Raw genomic sequence first — 21,096 nt, forward strand, 5'->3', positions numbered from 1 at the left:
TGTTCTGAAGATTGTGGCCATTGCACAGATTACTGATTACCGTACTCTACTGTGATGTATTGGTTCTGTGTACTTAATAGACTGCTGGTAGGAGGGGCAATGTTGTGTACATTTTGTGGTTTGGTTGGCAGTAGAAAAATATTATGTGAGTGGAAGTGGGTAGATGTGCTGAAGGTTGTGTTATGTTTGTGGATTATGCCAAGTACCTACATGTTTGCATGCATGGCTGTATTATTGTGCAGGGGTTGGGTAGCAGTGCCAGTGGCTATATTACATTTGTGGGTTCTGGTACCTGGACACATGTTGACTTGCATGGCTGCATAACATTGCCATGGGTGTGGCCTAGGCCTAGGTGCTTGGGTGCATGGCCAAAAGCTGTTGGAGTGCTGGTGGCTGTATTATGTGTGTAGGTTCTGGTACTTGGCCACATGTTTGCATGCATGGCTGCATAACGTTGTGGTGGGTGTGGCCAAAGGTTGTAGGCTGCGGTGGCCACACCCACCGCAACATTATGCAGCCATGCATGCCAACACTATATATACTATATGGATTTTCTTTTTCAATTGCATGGAAGCTCTGCATTTTGCGTAATTAATGTGTTCCACTGAAGCCTATTTTACAATGAGCTCTTCCCCTGTTGATAGAGAGGTATGTCAGGTTTCCATTTCCTGCCACCATGCCCCTACACAAACAAAATCAGGTGGCAACATGTTACTATGTAATTTTGCATGACGATGTGAAGTACTCCAGTTACGTACAACTGCCTTGTCCACTAGTTGCAAGTAGGTGTCACATTGTTGACTTGTATTTATAGTGTGTCTGTCATGATTCCTGCCCCTCATGTTCCCAGCCCTCCAAGATGTCAGGCAGGAGCCAGGCCACGATTACCTACATGGCCCTCAATGGCCTCTCCATCCCTCCAAAGACCCACTTGGAGTCAGACTTGGCGCTTGTGGCACCAGACTCACTCACTCCCATAGGATAACATTGGGGATTGGACTTGTAGTGCATTGATGAGGACAAGAATGATGCCCCCACATATAACGGTTCCCAGAAATGCATGTGCAGGCTAGTCTTTTGGGTGTGGTTCAGCCCAGAGACACCTGGGATACCCAGAGACTATTTAAGCCACGCCTAGGCATTTCTGTGCAGCCCTATTATTTGGAAACACAACTTGTATGAGCCGTGTTTGTTTTAAACAATTAGTGCCATTTGCAATACACCACTGCTTTCTACATGTGCAAAGTAATTTGCAGTACTTGTGTAAGAAAATTTGAATGGACCAGGCAGTTTTGTGTGTGAGAACCATTTGCTTAGTAAACTTTTTAAATGAAATTTCTTACAGTAAAAAGGTGTGCTGCCAACATTTGGAGATGGTGATGGCTTTTGCTAGCAGGTCCAGAAACAGAGGCTAACGAATGTCCTTATTCTCCTGTGTATTTGCAATGGAATCAGTTAGGTGTACATACAGAGAGAAAGCGTTTCTTAGGGACTTCTTCCTGAATGACATGATTGCAGAGAGTGCATGTATGTTTCCACAAGTAGGAAATCGGAGAGATTCCATTTATGGGTATGTTTTTCATTTCCAATACCTGTAGTAAGTACATTACCACTTCCTGTGGATTTACTGGTCTATTTAACGTGCATTTTCCATTGTAGCACACTAGTCCAATCCCTGCCTTATCTGCGACCCTGTAACTGTTTCCAGCGTCGCAGCATTTTCTGTGCAGCCCTATTATTTGGAAACACAACTTGTATGAGCCGTGTTTGTTTTAAACTATTAGTGCCATTTGCAATACACCACTGCTTTCTACATGTGCATAGTAATTTGCAGTACTTGTGTAGGAAAATTTGAATGGACCAGGCAGTTTTGTGTGTGAGAACTATTTGCTTAGTAAACTTTTTAAATGAAATTTCTTACAGTAAAAAGGTGTGCTGCCAACATTTGGAGATGGTGATGGCTTTTGCTAGCAGGTCCAGAAACAGAGGCTAACGAATATCCTTATTCTCCTGTGTATTTGCGTACCGGACAGGATTTCACATTTTTTCCAGTATTTAACTTTCTCCGTTGTTGCTGACTTTTACATGGTGCTTGAGTAACAGCTGCAACTACTTCATAGAATTGTGGCAACCGATACAAATTGATGTGCAAGGCGATTTGAAGCTCCACCACATTGGTTCGGTACTATAGAGAGTGGCATCTAACTTTACTGGGGTTATTTCTGAAAGCAGTGTTTCTTCTTCCATTATGCTATTGTTGTACCTTTTCATAACCTGGTACAGTGCTATGTATGGCAATTTATTATTGTTGCTCTTCTTTGTATGATTTCTCATTAAAGTATGCCTGTTTGCTGGTGGTGTGCCTCCACTGACCTGTACTGATTTTGTGAAAGTATCAATGTTGATAATGTGTTTGCTTCTAACTAGTGGTGATAGTTTACAGAGTAAATTATTTAGTGCCTTCATTCTCATTAAATTTAATTGAAAATGTTTTTGTTTTAAGAGCATTGCACTGCCTACAATAGTTTCTAGGATTAGTTATGTGTGGTAAGGTTTGAGGGTTTAGCGTGATTTCTCCTCTCTACTTGCAAGGGTCTGAAGGACTCTGTGGTGGATTTTATTTGTAAAAATATGTTTTTTAAATGCTTTCTTGTGGTTTTAATAGCATTTGCACATACTCCATTACCAGTAGTAACAGTCACACTGTTTTCAGTACTTTTCAGTACCTTTATTTTCATTTCTGCATTTTGATAGAGGCATTAAATTCTCCTTATTAGTAGGTGCTTTTGTTTTCCTTTGTGCCTGTATTAGCTGTTCTCTTTCAACTTTGTGCACAAAATCTGTTAGAGGTGCATGGCGACTTTCTATGCTTTTAGGTACAGCTGGCCTATTTTTGCGTTTTTTTTACCGAGTTACTTTTTGCTAGGCATTCTGTAGCAGCTGCTGGAGAAAAAAAGAGACATGAAGGTCTACATATTTTGTGATGTATAGGTGTTCATCTATGCATGAATGGATGAATGTGAGGGTAGGAATACAGATAGAGGTGTGTGATTGTGTAATGGTGTGTTAGTGTATGGTGGGAATGTTATATTGCTATTTGGGAGTTACTATAATTCCGGCGACATGGTAACACAAAGTGAGCAACTGCTGAGGTGCACTTAGTAAGCATGAAGCAAATACCAGTGGGTTGATGCTATTGTGTACCTTAATATACAAGAACACTGCAATGTCTTAGTAAGAGGTGCACCTCCACAATAACATTGCACTTGCTTTGTTGGCTGTCGACAGCAGGCTCCTCTGGGTTGCATTTTGAAGGTAACACGCCACTGGCTTTTAGGACATAGGTGGTTACTGCAACTGTTAAAGAAGAATGTAAGACAATTTGTTTGTTAATTGCATACTGACTGCATTTGGAGAATGCATTACATGACAGGGCAGGGGGATGTGTTGGCAGCAACCCTTATTGTGTGCCTTTAATTGGACGGCTTTGTGTATGATTGAGGATTTGGGAGCAGTAGCATTGTTGGTAATGGTGTACGTGGTTGATTTGTCATTGTACCGTATGGCGTGCCGTTTAGCAAGTGTGTGCATTAGAGTAGAACTATTTACTTTTCAAATGGATAAGTCCTAGTTTTGGAAGGGTGAGAAAAAGCTTGGGAAAGATATTCAGCTTGGAAAGTATGCCACTGCTGTGCGGACATGCCAGATAGGCACAATGATTGTATGACTCGGGGGGGGGGAGAGATGTGTATGCCCTCAAGTGTCCGCTGGACAGAGTTGGAGTCCTAGAACTAATGAAAAGTACGCCACAACTATGCCAATATGCTGGACAGGGACGTTGTCCGTAGGACAAGGTAATGAGATGTGCATGTGCACTGGTGTCCGCCGGGCATGAGTAGGGTCCCAGAACAATTTAAAGTATGTCACCGTTACGCGGACATGCTGGACAGGCACGATGTTCATGGGATTCAGGGGGAGAGATGCGCATGCCTCCAAGTGTCTGCCGGACAGGGATGGGGTTTTCCACAGGTTGGGCATCAGGGGAGGAAGGGATTGAGATCTCATTATAGCGTCTTCGCTTACAGGTAATTTGTGGAGATGGTTGGCTGGGAAAGGGGGCAGGGGTACATCTGTAAGTGGGGCATCGGTATTTAATAGTGTCCATTGTATGTCCCTGTACAAAATCTTTCAAGTCGGCAAAAATGTTCATTAATTGATCAATGCTTGCCTCCAGGCTCACTAGCTGATTTTGTACACTGTTACTTTGGTGTTGTATGTGGTTATGGACTTGTGGAGGAGCTGCTGCTTCTGTGGCAGTCCCTTTATTTCTTGTATGCACGGTTAAAGAAAGAAATATGTGTCAGGTACATGTGAAGCAATGTGTATTATTTGTCTTACTTTTCAAATTGTATTTTGTACCAATGGAGTTACTGTCTTCACTCATTTCATCCCGAGGGAAATTTCAAGCCACTCCAGGATGCTTGCCATGTCTGTGTAAAAAAAAGAGAAATCATTTTTCCTAGTATTGCACACTGAACAAACTGTGCAGTTATAGGAAGAAATGTAGTGTACTTATCACTTTGTAGTACAGTTCTGCTGTCAGTACTTTATAGTTGTCCTGCTGACAGTTGCTTCTCAGTTTGTATGTAAAGCAGCACTGAGGTAATACTATTGGAAACACAGGTTATTTTTCTTCTTGGTGCATTCCATTATTTTGCATACCCTATGCAATTGCACTGATGCTTTCATATGTACAGAATTTGTAGAGCTACTTTTTTTTTCCTTCTTATTCAGTTATGTGTTGCTCTCTCAACATGTTCATTGTTTTTTCTGCACACTACAACAATGTAAGAGAACCACTATGCTTTTGGGCAGAGTGGATGCTACCCGAGGTCCGTGAACAGTCGCACGATCCGCGGACCGTGTAGTTATCTGCATGAGACTGGGGGGTTCAGTATGTTATATGGTACATCTAGACAAATTAAGGGTATCCTGCTAAAAAGCTATGAAATTCAGTGAAAAAACTTTGCTAAAGGGACCTTATGGTTACGTTGCACTACTAAAAACCTCTGAAATTCAGTGTCAAAACTTTGTTAAAGGGACGTTATAGTTACTTTGTACTAATAACAACGTATTGATATTATGGTTAAAAGTAAAACCAAAAAAACCCCAGAAATGCACCAGTTATGGTGAGCTAAGCAACCATAACTCGCCCCACCACCATGCACTGCTAAGACTAACACCCATGACATCAAAGATGACATCACAAATGTCATTGATGACATAACATGTGCATTTATTTTTCATGAAAAGTCTCCACATGGGATTCTTATTATAATATTGGAAAAAAACTGTCCGGGGTCATTGAGAGAAATATCATGAGCTACGTAGTTCATTAAGCAATACATTGCTATAAACACCATGGTATTACGGAGTTCTTTCCAGAATAGGAACCTGCTCATGTAGAAACATAGGCATTGAGTGCAGCATACAACATAGAGGTGCAATATTCATAATTTTGCCATGTGGGATAGTAAAATGATAAATGCTTTCATATAAGAGTTGTGCGTACTGTGAAACATGTTAGCTAATGCCTCACTATTACATAATTGTACTAATACAGACAAAACATAAAGAGACCACAACACATACAAACATGAGCAAATCCAGGGAAAGCAAAGTAAGCAAAAAAGCAGCAGTATTGCCAGAAAGTGTTCATAACCTAACTGATTATCTTCATGCACAGAAATGGTTGCTGTTTTTCAAGCCTGATTTTTTCTCGATGTATATGTATCATGTGATGTGACTGCACCCTAAGGAAAGTATTGTAAGAACATATGTTAAAAGTAAGGTCTACAAATATAGTACGTTTTGAATTTTTAGTTCCTGACTGTTAATGAAGAAAACCACTTGTCCTAGATATGTCAGTAAAGAAAAAAAGAGGGAGCCAGACATGTGATTTCATCTTTGATGTCATGGGTGTTAGTCGTAGCAGTGCATGGTTGTGGGGCGCGAGTTATGGTCACTTAGCTTACCATAACTGGTAAATTAGTGGGGGTTTTCGGTTTTACTTGTAACCATAATCTGGATAGGTTGTTATTAATGCAAAGTACCTATAATGTCCCTTTAACAAAGTTTTTGGACTAAATTTGATAGGTTTTTATTAGGGCAACTGAAGCATGACGTCCTTTAACAAATCTTTTTCACTGAAATTGATAGGGATTTAGTAGTGCAACTTAACCATAACATCCCTTTAACAAAGTTTGTTCACTGAATATATATTACATGGCCTGCGGTAGCAGCTGTGTAGTTATGGTTAAGTTGCTCAACTCATAGGAAGAGCACTTTATGGGCGGTTTATAACTTTGCTCCCCGTGGACGAAAACTCACCAAACTTTGCAGATAAAGTATATGGGTCGCTCTGAATTTCTTTTGGAAGTTTGGTGAGGTTTGGTCCAGATGGGCCACCGAAGTTACGGGGGGACGTCCCAAAAACATTTTTTTCCATAGACTGAATGGACAAAATGTGCATACGCATACGTGCTAAACCAATGGACGGATTTTCATGAAATTTGCGGCAGGAGTGGCGGCTTGGTCCCGAAAGCGTGCTTTTGTAAATTTATTTGATAATTAGTACTGTACTTTTTTAAAAAGCTGGTAAAATGTACGTCTCACAAAATTAGTGATATCTGGCTCTGCTCCGCGGTCCCATTTCTCTGTTTGCTCCAAAGTCAAGAGTCTAATTGGGCTGGAGTGTGGTGTGATGTCGGTGGACATTGGAAGTGCCCGGTGGTTGGCTGGAGGGAAGTGTAATGAGTGTAATAAATTTGAGTAACGCCGCCATCCTTAGCCGAGGAAGGGGTACATCTGTAGGTGTGGCATCGGTATTTAATAGTGTCCATTGTATGTCCCTGTACAAAATCTTTCAAGTCGGCAAAAGTGTTCATTAATTGATCAATGTTTGCCTCCAGGCTCACTAGCTGATTTTGTACACTGTTACTTTGGTGTTGTATTTGGTCATGGACTTGTGGAGGAGCTGCTGCTTCTGGGGCAGTCCCTTCATTTCTTGTATGCACGGTTAAAGAAAGAAATATGTGTCAGGTACATGTGAAGCAATGTGTATTATTTGTCTTACTTTTCAAACTGTATTGTGTACCAATGGAGTTACTGTCTTCACTCATTTCATCCCGAGGGAAATTTCAAGCCACTCCAGGATGCTTGCCATGTCTGTGTAAAAAATTGATAGGGGTTTAGTAGTGCAACTTAACCATAACATCCCTTTAACAAAGTTTGTTCACTGAATATACATATATATATATATATTACATGGCCTGCGGTAGCAGCTGTGTAGTTATTGTTAAGTTGCTCAACTCATAGGAAGAGAACTTTATGGGCGGCTTATAACTTTGCTCCCCGTGGACGAAAACTCACCAAACTTTGCAGATAAAGTATATGGGTCGCTCTGAATTTCTTTTGGAAGTTTGGTAAGGTTTGGTCCAGATGGGCCACCGAAGTTACGGGGGGACGTCCCAAAAACATTTTTTTCCATAGACTGAATGGACAAAATGTGCATACGCATACGTGCTAAACCAATGGACGGATTTTCATTTTCATTGGGAGTGGTGGCTTGGTCCCGAAAGCGTGCTTTTGTAAATTTATTTCATAATTAGTACTGTACTTTTTTAAAAAGCAGGTAAAATGTACGTCTCACAAAATTAGTGATATCTGGCTCTGCTCCGCGGTCCCATTTCCCTGTTTGCTCCAAGGTCAAGAGTATAATTGGGCTGGAGTGTGGTGTGATGTCGGTGGACATTGGAAGTGCCCGGTGGTTGGCTGGAGGGAAGTGCAATGAGTGTAATACATTTGAGTAACGCCGCCATGCTTAGCCGAGGATAGTGTGGTGCTGAAAGTGGCTACAAAACATGCGTTCTGGCATATGGTGGTGGGAAGAGGGTTGGAAAGGGTGGGGGAGTGTATCCGTGCATACTACGCCAATTTGCGGGTACCTCCTCTGGTGACTACCTTGTATAGTGACTGCTGGCAGCCTTTGTTACGGCACAATAGGTCCTGAGGCCAACCTGTTTTTGTGGTGAGTGCTGGCAGGCTCAATTGGAGGTAGGGAGTGGATTGCACATGACATGAGAATTTTCACATAGGGTGTACTAGGCTTGTGAGTGGTAAGCCACTCGCGCCTTGGATGTATGCCTGGACATGTCCTCGGTCATTTTCACTGCGAAGTACACCAGTTACGAACAACTTCCTTGTCCACTAGTTGCAAGTAGGTTTCACATTGTTGCCTTGAGTGTGTGTGGTGTGTCGGCATTGTACATATTTCTGGTTGAATGGGTGTGGTGATTGTTGTTCCATCCTACAGTTTTTGATCCATGCCTGGACATGATGGAGTCAACAGTCTTGCAGTGTGTCGACTGGGTGCTGTGTTGGAGTACTGTGTATAGAAGTACATAGGCTTCCAGTGGATGTTTTATGTGGTTGGGTTGTGGCCATTGTGTAGAATACAGAGTACTGCACTGTACTATGATGTATTGGGTCTGTGTACTTAATAGACTGCTGGGAGCAGGGGCAATGTTCTGAAGATTGTGGCCATTGCACAGATTACTGATTACCGTACTCTACTGTGATGTATTGGTTCTGTGTACTTAATAGACTGCTGGTAGGAGGGGCAATGTTGTGTACATTTTGTGGTTTGGTTGGCAGTAGAAAAATATTATGTGAGTGGAAGTGGGTAGATGTGCTGAAGGTTGTGTTATGTTTGTGGATTATGCCAAGTACCTACATGTTTGCATGCATGGCTGTATTATTGTGCAGGGGTTGGGTAGCAGTGCCAGTGGCTATATTACATTTGTGGGTTCTGGTACCTGGACACATGTTGACTTGCATGGCTGCATAACATTGCCATGGGTGTGGCCTAGGCCTAGGTGCTTGGGTGCATGGCCAAAAGCTGTTGGAGTGCTGGTGGCTGTATTATGTGTGTAGGTTCTGGTACTTGGCCACATGTTTGCATGCATGGCTGCATAACGTTGTGGTGGGTGTGGCCAAAGGTTGTAGGCTGCGGTGGCCACACCCACCGCAACATTATGCAGCCATGCATGCCAACACTATATATACTATATGGATTTTCTTTTTCAATTGCATGGAAGCTCTGCATTTTGCGTAATTAATGTGTTCCACTGAAGCCTATTTTACAATGAGCTCTTCCCCTGTTGATAGAGAGGTATGTCAGGTTTCCATTTCCTGCCACCATGCCCCTACACAAACAAAATCAGGTGGCAACATGTTACTATGTAATTTTGCATGACGATGTGAAGTACTCCAGTTACGTACAACTGCCTTGTCCACTAGTTGCAAGTAGGTGTCACATTGTTGACTTGTATTTATAGTGTGTCTGTCATGATTCCTGCCCCTCATGTTCCCAGCCCTCCAAGATGTCAGGCAGGAGCCAGGCCACGATTACCTACATGGCCCTCAATGGCCTCTCCATCCCTCCAAAGACCCACTTGGAGTCAGACTTGGCGCTTGTGGCACCAGACTCACTCACTCCCATAGGATAACATTGGGGATTGGACTTGTAGTGCATTGATGAGGACAAGAATGATGCCCCCACATATAACGGTTCCCAGAAATGCATGTGCAGGCTAGTCTTTTGGGTGTGGTTCAGCCCAGAGACACCTGGGATACCCAGAGACTATTTAAGCCACGCCTAGGCTGAGAAACATGCTTTGCGTTTTCTGCACCTGCACCGTGACACTCACTGTGTTCGGATCGGTCTCCAGGAGGCCTGCATCTTTCTACTGCGCTCTGCAAGAACAAGAACACCGTAAGGAACAGCCTTACCTTGCAGCGCTTCCGCCCATCATTCATCGCTCCTTCTGTTCTGCTGGCATCTTCGGCAGTGTCATTCCCATCCCGGCATGCTGCTTCCTAAGGAAAAGGGAAAAGAACAGAAAAAAGGCATTAGTAAGCATTTAGCAAATCTTCGCTTATTTTTAAAGACTGTACGAGCTTCAAACGCTTACCTGAATCCCAGCCGCTCTGGGGAACTCTGTCTCCTTAACTTCTCATCCATCTGCAAGAGGGAAAAGACACTCCAGGTTAGTGTGCAAACAACTAGAGGCGCTGTGTACCGCGCTTCCTCACTGCATTTCTTCTTCATAACCGGCATCCATGCTGAAAACGTTGCGGCACCTAAAAGACACAGAAAAATAACTCAGTTTAATACAAATACGAAAGGGTCGCATTGCTCATCGCCCTCTCACTCACCTTCAGTGCTACTCATCTCAGCAGCACGTCGCCATCCCCGGACGCCCGCCATCATCAAGGAAGGAAAGGAACAAAGTTAGAGAACTGTTCAAAAGACTCATTATACCTACCTATCGGACTCTTGCCAGTGAAGTAACTAGGCAGCAACGAGCCCACATTAATCAACGCGCCCCTGCGCTGAAAGCAGGATGGAGAGCACACTTTCCAAGAAAACAAGGTGAGCTGTGGATCAAAAGGAAGGGATGGACCCCGGGGAAGAAGGGGCTCAAGCACACAGAGACAATAGGGAGTTAAAATCTACCAATCCTGTGTTTCAGGCCCAGTCTCCAGTCAAGTAGACTCCAGGGAAGGGTTTGAGGTCATAAGAGGTCAGAACAGGCTGAGTGACGTCCCCGTGGATACCAGGTGAGCGTTACAGAACGCAAAGCCTCACATCAAAATCCACCTGGGCGTCATGGAAACGTCAGAAACCGACCAGTTAGCCCACATGTTGGGGCAGCTACGCTCCGAAGTACATGCAGCCAGTCAGGAGACCAACACCCTGAGGAGAGAGCTGATAGTATCCAAAGAACGCACTGATGATTTAAGCCGGCAACTTCTCCAGTCACAAGCAGGGCATGCACCATTGCCGGGAAGTGTGCCCTTGATGCCAGCAGCATCAGCCAATCCCATTCAGCTAACCCTTCCTGGGGCAGTTCCCTTAGCCCCGCCCGAACAATTTACGGGGGATCCCAAGAGGTTTGCAACGTTCATGAACCAGTGCCGCCTGCACTTCCTTGTTATACCAGGGGCCTTTCCGAATGACCAATCACGGGTCGCTTTTGTGCTATCCTACCTGAGTGGTAGCGCTGCGGACTGGTCTGTACCCTTTGTGGCCCAAGACGATCCTTTGCTGCATGACTTCAGGGGCTTTCAGCAGGAGATGGAAAAGCTGTTCGCCCGTTGTACTGATGGGCAGGCATTAGACAACGAACTTCTGTCCCTATGCTAAGGGAATCAAGACCTATTAACATACATAGCCAAGTTCAATAGACTCGTAGTTGAAGCAGAATGGCCAGTGGAGAAGAGAACCACGTTATTTCATCAGGGGTTGCGGGGGGAGCTCAAGGATGTTCTTGCACAAGTAGTGAACCCCCGATAGACTGCTCAGAATTCATTGACCTTGTTGTTCAACTGGATCATAGGTTGCAGGAACGAAGAGCAGATCGAACCAGACCGGACCCTCACCCTATGTATGTGCGTTCAAAGGACAATATTGCCCGCACACTGGAAGGTTCAGGAGAACCAAGGCAAATCGGGGGGGGGGTCAGATTCCCCTTGACTAAACCAGAAAGGGATAAAAGGAGACAGCAGCAGTTATGTCTGTACTGTGGAAGGTCAGGTCATTTCCTTAAAGAGTGCCCTGTGAAGCCACCGAGGAGGATGGTAGGGGCCAAGAACAAGGAAAATACCATCAAGGAATCGGAAAACTCCCCAGCCCAGCAAGTGTAGGGGTCCTCTTGTCGAGCGAAGAAAGTGAACTACAGACCTCCCATTTTGCACTATCTGTGGTCTTGATCAATCACCAACAACCATCTCGGATGCATGCAGTAAGAGCGTACATTGACCGTGGAGCTGTTGGGAATTACATCGACCAGAATCTTGCGGCAAAGATGGGGCTTCCGATATGCCCTAAATCAACCACCGACACTGTTACCACTGTCGACGGCACAGAAATAGCTTCTGGTCCAGTATCCCAATGCACTGCAGCTTTAACCCTTCTGTGCCAGGATTCCCAACCAAGAATCTATCATTTTCAACCTCATTAAGGCACCACAGTTCCGGGTGATTTTGGGAATGCCATGGTTGGTAGCTCACAATCCTCGAATCGATTGGTGAGCAAAAGAATTGGCCTTTCCCGAGACTTGCGCCCACACATGTTATCACCAAGAGAACCAACCAATAGACACCAGAACCTCCACGCTTGCGACTGTGGCAATCGCCACCCTACCAAGTGAATACCAGGACTTTCAAGATGTCTTTCAGAAAGAACAGGCTAATACCCTGCCACTGCATAGACCTTACGCTTGCCAAATCGACCTGATACCCGGTGCACAAATCCCTTGTGAGCGAATTTACGCACTCATGGAACCAGAAAACCAGCACCTGAAGGCCTATCTTGACCAATACCTGGCCAATGGGTTCATCCGTCCCTCGAAGTCTCCAGCAGCCAGTCCTCTATTCTTCGTACCGAAAAAGGAGGGGAACTTGAGAACGTGCATCAACTATCGCGCATTGAACCATATTACGTGAAAAAAACGCTACCCCCTGCCACTGGTCCCTGAATTGCTTGATCAAGTCAAAGATGCTCAAATCTACACAAAACTAGACCTGAGGGGGGCATATCACCTTGTTCATGTAAAACAGGGGGACAAATGGGAAACCTCTTTTCGCACCAAATACGGCTTGTACGAATATCAAGTAATGCCCTTTGGCCTTTGCAACGTGCCTGCAGCATTTCAATACTTCATGAACGATGTCCTACGGGAATTGATTGATGTCTGTGCTCTAGTGTACATCGATGATATTCTAGTATATTCTGCATCAAAGCAGGACCACGTTAAACACGTCCAATCCGTATTGGAGAAACTCTGTCAACACCAGCTCTACGCCAAGCTCGAAAAGTGCTCATTCTACGTCTCCGAGGTGGAATTCCTGGGCTTTATTCTCAGCCCGAATGGAATCCGAATGGATGTACACAAGGTAGACGCTATACTGAACTGGCCATCTCCAAATTCATTCAAGGGGGCTCAAAGTATGCTGGGTTTTGCAAACTTCTACCGCCGGTTCATCCCAGGATTTTCGCAAATCGTGCATCCCATCACGTCATTGCTAAGGAAAAGCAAAAAAAAGTTCCAGTGGACAACAGAAGCCGAGGAAGCCTTCCAGGAACTCAAAGCAAGATTCACATCTGCCCCAATCATACGCCACCCTCGCCCTGATCTGCCATACCTGGTGGAAACGGACACCTCAGGCATGGCTATGGGAGCCGTCCTCTCACAAAAGGACCCCGAAACGGGCCAGTTACACCCTGTTGCCTTCTGGTCGCGTAAATTCACAGCCCCTGAACTCAATTACGCTATCACAGACAAAGAACTCCTGGCCATTAAGTCAGCCTTTAAGGCATGGTGGCACTACCTCTTGGGCGCAAGACACACAATCACCGTAATAACTGACCACCGGAACCTCCAGTACCTAAAAACGGCAAAGGCCCAATCGTCACGACAACTACGTTGGGATCTTTTTTTTGCTGAATATGACTATGTGATTACATTTTGACCAGGGGTGAAAAATGGGAAGGCCGATGCCCTTTCCCGTATGGAGGTGGAAGAGCAAGGGTATCAGACCCCTGACCCGATAGCAATCATCCCGAGTGACAAGCTCCTAGGAATCACAGAGGTAGTGCCGCCATGCCTTAAAGGCTGACTTAATGGCCAGGAGTTCTTTGTCTGTGATAGCGTTATTGAGTTCAGGGGCTGTGAATTTACACGACCAGAAGGCAACAGGGTGTAACTGGCCCGTTTTGGGGTCCTTTTGTGAGAGGACGGCTCCCATAACCATGCCTGAGGCATCTGTTTCCAACCATAACTCAGAAAGAATTACATGAAGAAATCCAAAACCTGATGAGTCCGGAGCAATTACATGCGTGGAGTGCACAAGGAGAACATTACATGATAAAAGATAAGTTGACCGACTTCAGGAATCATTATTTCTTACCAAACCAAGAACTAATAGAACAAGTCATGTCCGGTTATCATGATTCCTTGATCGAGGGCCACCCCGGAATCGCTAAAACCCTAGCCAAGGTAAAACGAAATTATTGGTGGCCCACGTGGCGTAAAGACATTATTCAATTCATCCTATCTTGTGGAGTGTGTGCTCAAAACAAGTCATCCAAGCAGAAACCGGCTGGGCTATTACAACCATTGGAAATCCCACCAGCACCCTGGCACACGTTGTCTCTCGATTTTATAACTGACTTACCACCCAGTCAAGTGTTTAACACTATTCTTGTGGTAAATGACCTATTTTCAAAAATGGCACATTTCATTCCTCTTAAGGGGCTCCCAAATGCTTCCACTCTGGCAAAGGTATTTCTTGAAGGCATCGTATGGCTCCATGGGTTTCCTTCAGTTTTGGTCTCAGACAGAGGTATTCAATTCGTATCTAACTTCTGGAGAAAATGCTGCTCTATGGCCCAGATCGACATCCAGCTATCCACCAGTCACCATCCCCAAACGGATGGTCAAACTGAGAGGACAAATCAGACGCTCGGCAGTATCTGCGTTGCATGTTACACCAAGCTGAACGAAGCTGGTTTGACCTCTTATGGATAGCTGAATATGTTTATAATAATTCCCTACATACCAGCATTGGGCGGACACCCTTTTATACCATGTATGGCAGGTGCCCACGTACTTCTGAGTTGGACATTCCTACAACCCTGGAAATGCCAGCAGTCAAAACCTTGCACACAACCATTTCTCAAACCTTTAAAAGGGCAGCTGAACACCTACTTCAAGCTAAGAATCGCCAAAAGAAGTTTGCTGATCAACACCGAGCAAAGGCCCCCAACTACCAAGTGGGAGACAAAGTCTGGCTGGCCTCTAAACACGTGTCCATTAAAGGAACCCAAACGTTCCATCCAAGATACCCGGGTCCATTCACCATCACCTCCATGATAAATCCTGTGGCGGTCAGACTAGCTTTGCTGTCAAACATGCAGATTCATCCTGTGTTCCACGTGTCTCTCCTTAAACCTGTTCAACCTGGGACTCGGGTAGCAACGCCACCACAGCCAGTAGTAGTCGCCGGGGAGACAGAATTCGAGTCAAGGACATCCTGGATTCAAAGTACGTCAGATCCAAATTATACTAGTTAGTAGACTGGAAGGGGTATGGTCCCCAAGACAGGACATGGGAGCCTTGTGAGTACATCCATGCACCTCGCTTGTTTAGACGATTTCATCAAAACCATCCAAACAAACCAGGACCAGACAGAAGAGCCACCTTGAGAGGGGCCTTGGGGGGAGTGCTGTCATGATTCCTGCCCCTCAGGTCCCCAGCCCTCCAAGATGTCAGGCTGGAGCCAGGCCACAATCACCTACATGGCCCTCAAGGGCCTCTCCATCCCTCCAAAGACCCACTTGGAGTCAGACTTGGCGCTTGTGGCACCAGACTCACTCACTCCCATAGGATAACATTGGGGATTGGACTTGTTGTGCATTGATGAGGACAAGAATGATGCCCCCACATATTACGGTTCCCAGAAATGCATGTGCAGTCTAGTCCTTTGGGTGTGGTTCAGCCCAGAGACACCTGGGATACCCAGAGACTATTTAAGCCACGCCCAGGCTGAGAAACATGCGTTGCGTTTTCTGCACCTGCAGCGTGACACTCACTGTGTTCGAATCAGTCTCCAGTAGGCCTGCATCTTTCTTCTGCGCTCAGCTCCTGCAAGTACAAGAACACCGTTAGGAACAGCCTTACCTTGCAGCGCTTCCGCCCATCATTCATCGCTCCTTCTGTTCTGCGGGCATCTTCGGCGGTGTCATTCCCATCCGGCATGCCGCTTCCTAAGGAAAAGGGAAAAGAACAGAAAAAAGCATTAGTAAGCATTCAGCAAATCTTCGCCTTTTTTTAAAGACTGTACGTGCTTCAAACGCTTGCCGGAATCCCAGCCGCTCTGGGGGAACTCTGTCTCCGGAACTTCTCATCCATCTGCAAGAGGGAAAAGACACTCCAGGTTAGTGTGGAAACATATAGCGGCGCCGCATACCACGCTTCCTCACCGCATTTCTTCTTCATAACCGGCATCCACGCTGAAAACGTCACGGCACCTAAAAGACACAGAAAAATATCTCAGTTCAATACAAATACGAAAGGGTTGCATCGCGCATCGCGCTCTCACTCACCTTCAGCGCTACTCATCTCAGCAGCACGTTGCCATCCCCGGACACCTGCCATCATCGAAGGAAGGAAAGGACGAAGTTAGAGAACTGTTCAAAAGACTCATACTTACCTGTCGGACTCTTGCCAGTGAAGTAACTAGGCAGCAACGAGCCCACATTAATCAACGCGCCCCTGAAAGCAGGACAGAGAGCACACTTTCCAAGAACACAAGGTGAGCTGTGGATCAAATGGAAGGGTTGGACCCCGGGGAATAAGGGGTTCAAGCACACAGAGACAATAGGGAGTTAAACTCTACCAATCCTGTGTTTCAGGCCCAGTGTCCAGTCGAGTAGACTACAGGGAAGGGTTTGAGGTCGTAAGAGGTCAGAACAGGCTGAGTGACATCCCTGTGGATACCAGGTGAGCATTACAGTGTCAGCATTGTATATATTGTTGGTTGAATGGGTGTGGTGATTGTCGTTCCATCCTACAGTTTTGGGTCCATGGCTGCACTTGATGGAGTCAACAGTTCTGCAGTGTGTCCACTGCGTGATGTGTTGGAATACTGTGTATATAAAAGTGTAAAGTGTTCCAGTGCATGTTTTATGTGTTTAGGTTGTGGCCATTGCATAGATATCAGAGTACTGCACTGTACTATGATGTGTTGGGTCTGTGTACTTCATAGAGTGCTGGGAGCAGGGGCATTGTTCTGAAGAGTTTGTGGTTTGGTTGGCAGTACAAACATACTATGTGAGTGGAAGTGGGTAGAGGTGCCACAGGCTGTGTTATGTTTGTGAATTTTACTAACTACCTACATCTTTACCAAAGACGGTAGGCCTTGGCGACATTCACTGCAACGTTATGCAGCCATGCATGCCAACACTGTGATACTGGTATATGGATTTTGTTTTTCAATTGTATGGAACAGCTACATTTGGTGCAATTCATGAGTACCACTGAAGCCAATATTACAATGAACTTTTCCCCTGTTGATAGAGAGGTATAACAGGATTCCATTTACAGCCACCATGCGGCTACAAAAACAAAATCAGGCGGCAACGTGTTACCATTTCATCATGCATTTCCAATGATGAGCATTCCAGTTATGTAGAACTTCCTTTTACGTACATGGAGACATGTTGGTACTTTATACATGGTGCAATGAATCTACAGCTCATTCAATATAAACATATACATTTACGGCCCCTACCTATTATTTATATGTGCAGTGAGTTTCGATTCAACGGTGTATGTTGGCAGACTCTGTGTGCAATGGTTGCGCATACCTGGGTGTCAGGGCCATCTTACTGTAGTGCCTTTGGAGAAGGACCTTTTTGGGGCTCTCCCTCATGAAATGAAAAAAAATAATTTACATCTTCTGCAAAGATTATACGTGCTTTCTAATGTACGAAGCGCTGTGACCTTGAACTAGTTGTTTCACCTGTGTGGTACATTACGGTACATTGGTTCATGGTACAATGTACATGGTACATTACGGCTATTGGTGTGAACCTTTTGTTGCCAAATGATACCTGTCCGTGTGTGAAGGCAGTAAGGTTGCAGTTAATTTTTTTCCCCATCTTTAATGTACGTTGACAGGATTCATATTATGTATTGTCTATGCGATTGTATATGTAAGGTAGAATGATTATTGAAATGGAATGGAATCACAGTTAGGTATACATAGAGAGAGAAATCGTTTGTTATGGACTTCTTCCTGAATTACATGATATCAGAGAGTGCATGTATGTTTCCACATGTAGGAAATCGGAGAGATTCCATTTATGGGTATGTTTTTCATTTCCAATACCTGTAGTAAGTACATTACCACTTCCTGTGGATTTACTGGTGCATTTTCCATTCTAGCACAACAGTCCAATCCTTGCCTTTTATGCACCCCTGAAACTGTTTCCAGGATTGTGTGCAGCATTTCTGTTCAGCCCTATTATTTGGAAACACAACTTGTATGAGCCGTGTTTGTTTTAAACAATTAGTGCCATTTGAAATACACCACTGCTTTCTACGTGTGCATAGTAATTTGCAGTACTTGTGTAGGAAAATTTGAATGGACCAGGCAGTTTCGTGTGTAAGTACTATATAAATGAGATTTCTTACAGTACAAAGGTGTGCTGCTAACATTTGGAGATGGTGATGGCTTTTGCTAGCAGGTCCAGAAACAGGGACTAACGAATGTCCTTATTCTCCTGTGTATTTGCGCACTGGCAGGAGTTCACATTTTTTCCAGTATTTAACTTCTTCCGTTGTTGCTGACATTTACATGGTGCTTGAGTTACAGCTGCAACAACTTCATAGAGTTGTGGCAACCGGTACAGATTGATGTGCAAGGCTATTTGAAGCTCCACCACATTGGTCCGGTACTATGGACAGTGGCATCTAACTTTACTTGGGATATTTCTGAAAGCAGTGTTTCTTCTCCCATTATGCTATTGTTGTACCTTTTCATACCCTGGCGCAGTGCTATGTATGGCAATTTACTTTTTTTTACTCTTCTTTGTATGATTTCTCATTAAAGTATGCCTGTTTGCTGGTGGTGTGCCTCCACTGACCTGTACTGATTTTGTGAAAGTATCAATGTTGATAATGTGTTTGCTTCTAAATAGCGGTGGTAGTTTACAGAGTAATTTTTTTAGTGCCTTCATTCTTATTAAATTTAATTGAAAGATTTTGCGTTTAAGAGCATTGCACTGCCTACAACAGTTTCAAGGATTAGTTTTGTGTGGTAAGGTTTGAGGTTTTAGGGTGATTTCTCCTCTCTAGTTGCAAGGGTCTGAAGGACTCGCTGGTGGATTTTATTTTTGTAAAAATCCTTTTTTTAAATGCTTTCTTGTGGTGTTATTAGCATTTGCACATACTCCCTTACCAGTAGTGACAGTCACACTGTTTTCAGTACCTTTCAGTACCTTTCAGTACCTTTATTTTCATTTCCACATTTTGATAGAGGCATTACATTCTCCTTATTAGTAGGTGCTTTCGTTTTCCTTTGTGCCTGTATTAGCTATTCTCTTTCAACTTTGTGCACAAAATCTGTTAGAGGTGCATGGCGACTTTCTCTGCTTTTAGGTACAGTGGCCTATTTTTGTGTTGTTTTTATCAAGTTACTTTTTGCTAGGCATTCTGTAGCAGCTGCTGAAGAAAAAAAGAGACATGTAGGTCTACATATTTTGTGATGTATACATGTTCATCTGTGCATGAATGGATGAATATGAGGGTAGGAATACAAATAGAGGTGTGTGATTGTGTAATGGTATGTTAGTGTATGGTGGGAATGTTATATTGCTATTTGGGAGTTACTAAAATTAAGGCGACATGATAACACAAAGTGAGCAACTGCTGAGGTGCACTTAGTAAGCATGAAGCAAATACCAGTGGGTCGATGCTATTGTGAACCTTAAATACAAGAACACTGCAATGTCTTAGTAAGAGGTGCACCTCCACAATAACATTACACTTGCTTTGTTGGCTGTCCACAGCAGGCTTCCTCTGGGTTGCATTTTGAAGGTAACACGCCACTGGCTTTTAGGACAGAGGTGGTTACTGCAACTGTTAAAGAAGAATGTAAGACAATTTGTTTGTTAATGGCATACTGACTGCATTTGGAGAATGCATTACATGACAGGGCAGGGAGATGTGTTGGCAGGAACCCTTAGTGTGTGTCTTTAATTGGACGGCTTTGTGTATGATTGAGGATTTGGGAGCAGTAGCATTGTTGGTATGGGTGTACGTGGTTGATTTGTAAGTGTACCATATGACGTGCCGTTTAGCAAATGTGTGCATTAGAGTAGGACTATTTACTTTTCAAATGGATTAGTTCTAGTTTTGGAACGGTGAGAAAAAGGTTGGGAAAGGTGTACAGCTTGGAAAGGACAGTGTGTGTGTGTGTGTGTGTGTGTGTGTGTAATTTCATTAACCTTTCTGCAAATATATGCTTCCTACATGATTGCAGCAATTATTACACTTCTTGGGTTTATGTATCCACATTTACGCTTGGCACTCTTGTCAATGCACACATACATTTTTTTGCCTTTCTAACTAATGTTACATTCTTTGAAGTGTGCAACGTAAGTGGCAGGCACCCTGTTTTATGCATGCAATGTATTTACTTGGTTTGGGTTGGTAGGATACATTCAGTGCTGGTTTTGTGCGATAGGTTTATGAATTGTGTAGGAGATGCATTGGTGCAGAAAAAAATTCATAACATTGTCGGAGGGTAATGAGAGAGTTCCTGTTTGTATATTGCAATGGCTGATACGGGTAAATGAAAACTTTCAAAGCACATACTAATGAAGTGGCACTTGATGGTAGGTGATGGTAGAAATGAGAGTATGCTTTTGAGAACATTGTGGAAGTTCAGTGGCAGATAACCTGTTCAGAGGCACATATAACATAGTTGTAAAAATTCTGTAGAACCAATATTTATACATGTAGTTTGTGGTGATGGGTGCCGATGTAATTGAATCTGGATGCAGAAATATTGGGTAGTTTCACAGAAGTTTTTACTGGGATGCCACCAGGCCTGCACTCTGAATGTTTAACAGTACATATGGAGTGTTGTACAGAACTGCTAGTGTTACATGCATAGGTCTTGGATGTGATTGGTGGATGTGTGTGTGACTATTTAACAGTACCCAATGAAGGATGCTGGAAAAAGATAGTGGAAAGGGAAGGGAAGAAGGACTGCTACTGCCTACTTGCGGTACTTGGGGAAGCGCATATGCCACATCCTGACCTTCTTAGCATGCTGGCCATGGGAATGGGACTGTGAGGATTATCCAATCAGGAGCTGAGGGTGTGCATTACTGTAAGGGGCGGTAATATTTCTTTTCATTACTCAGTGTAGTGAGGGTGGCAGACATCGAGAGACGTACAC

Source organism: Ambystoma mexicanum, chromosome 2p (genome assembly GCF_040938575.1).
Source record: "Ambystoma mexicanum isolate Mex_15411 chromosome 2p, UKY_AmexF1_1, whole genome shotgun sequence".
NCBI classification, from domain to species: domain Eukaryota; kingdom Metazoa; phylum Chordata; class Amphibia; order Caudata; family Ambystomatidae; genus Ambystoma; species Ambystoma mexicanum.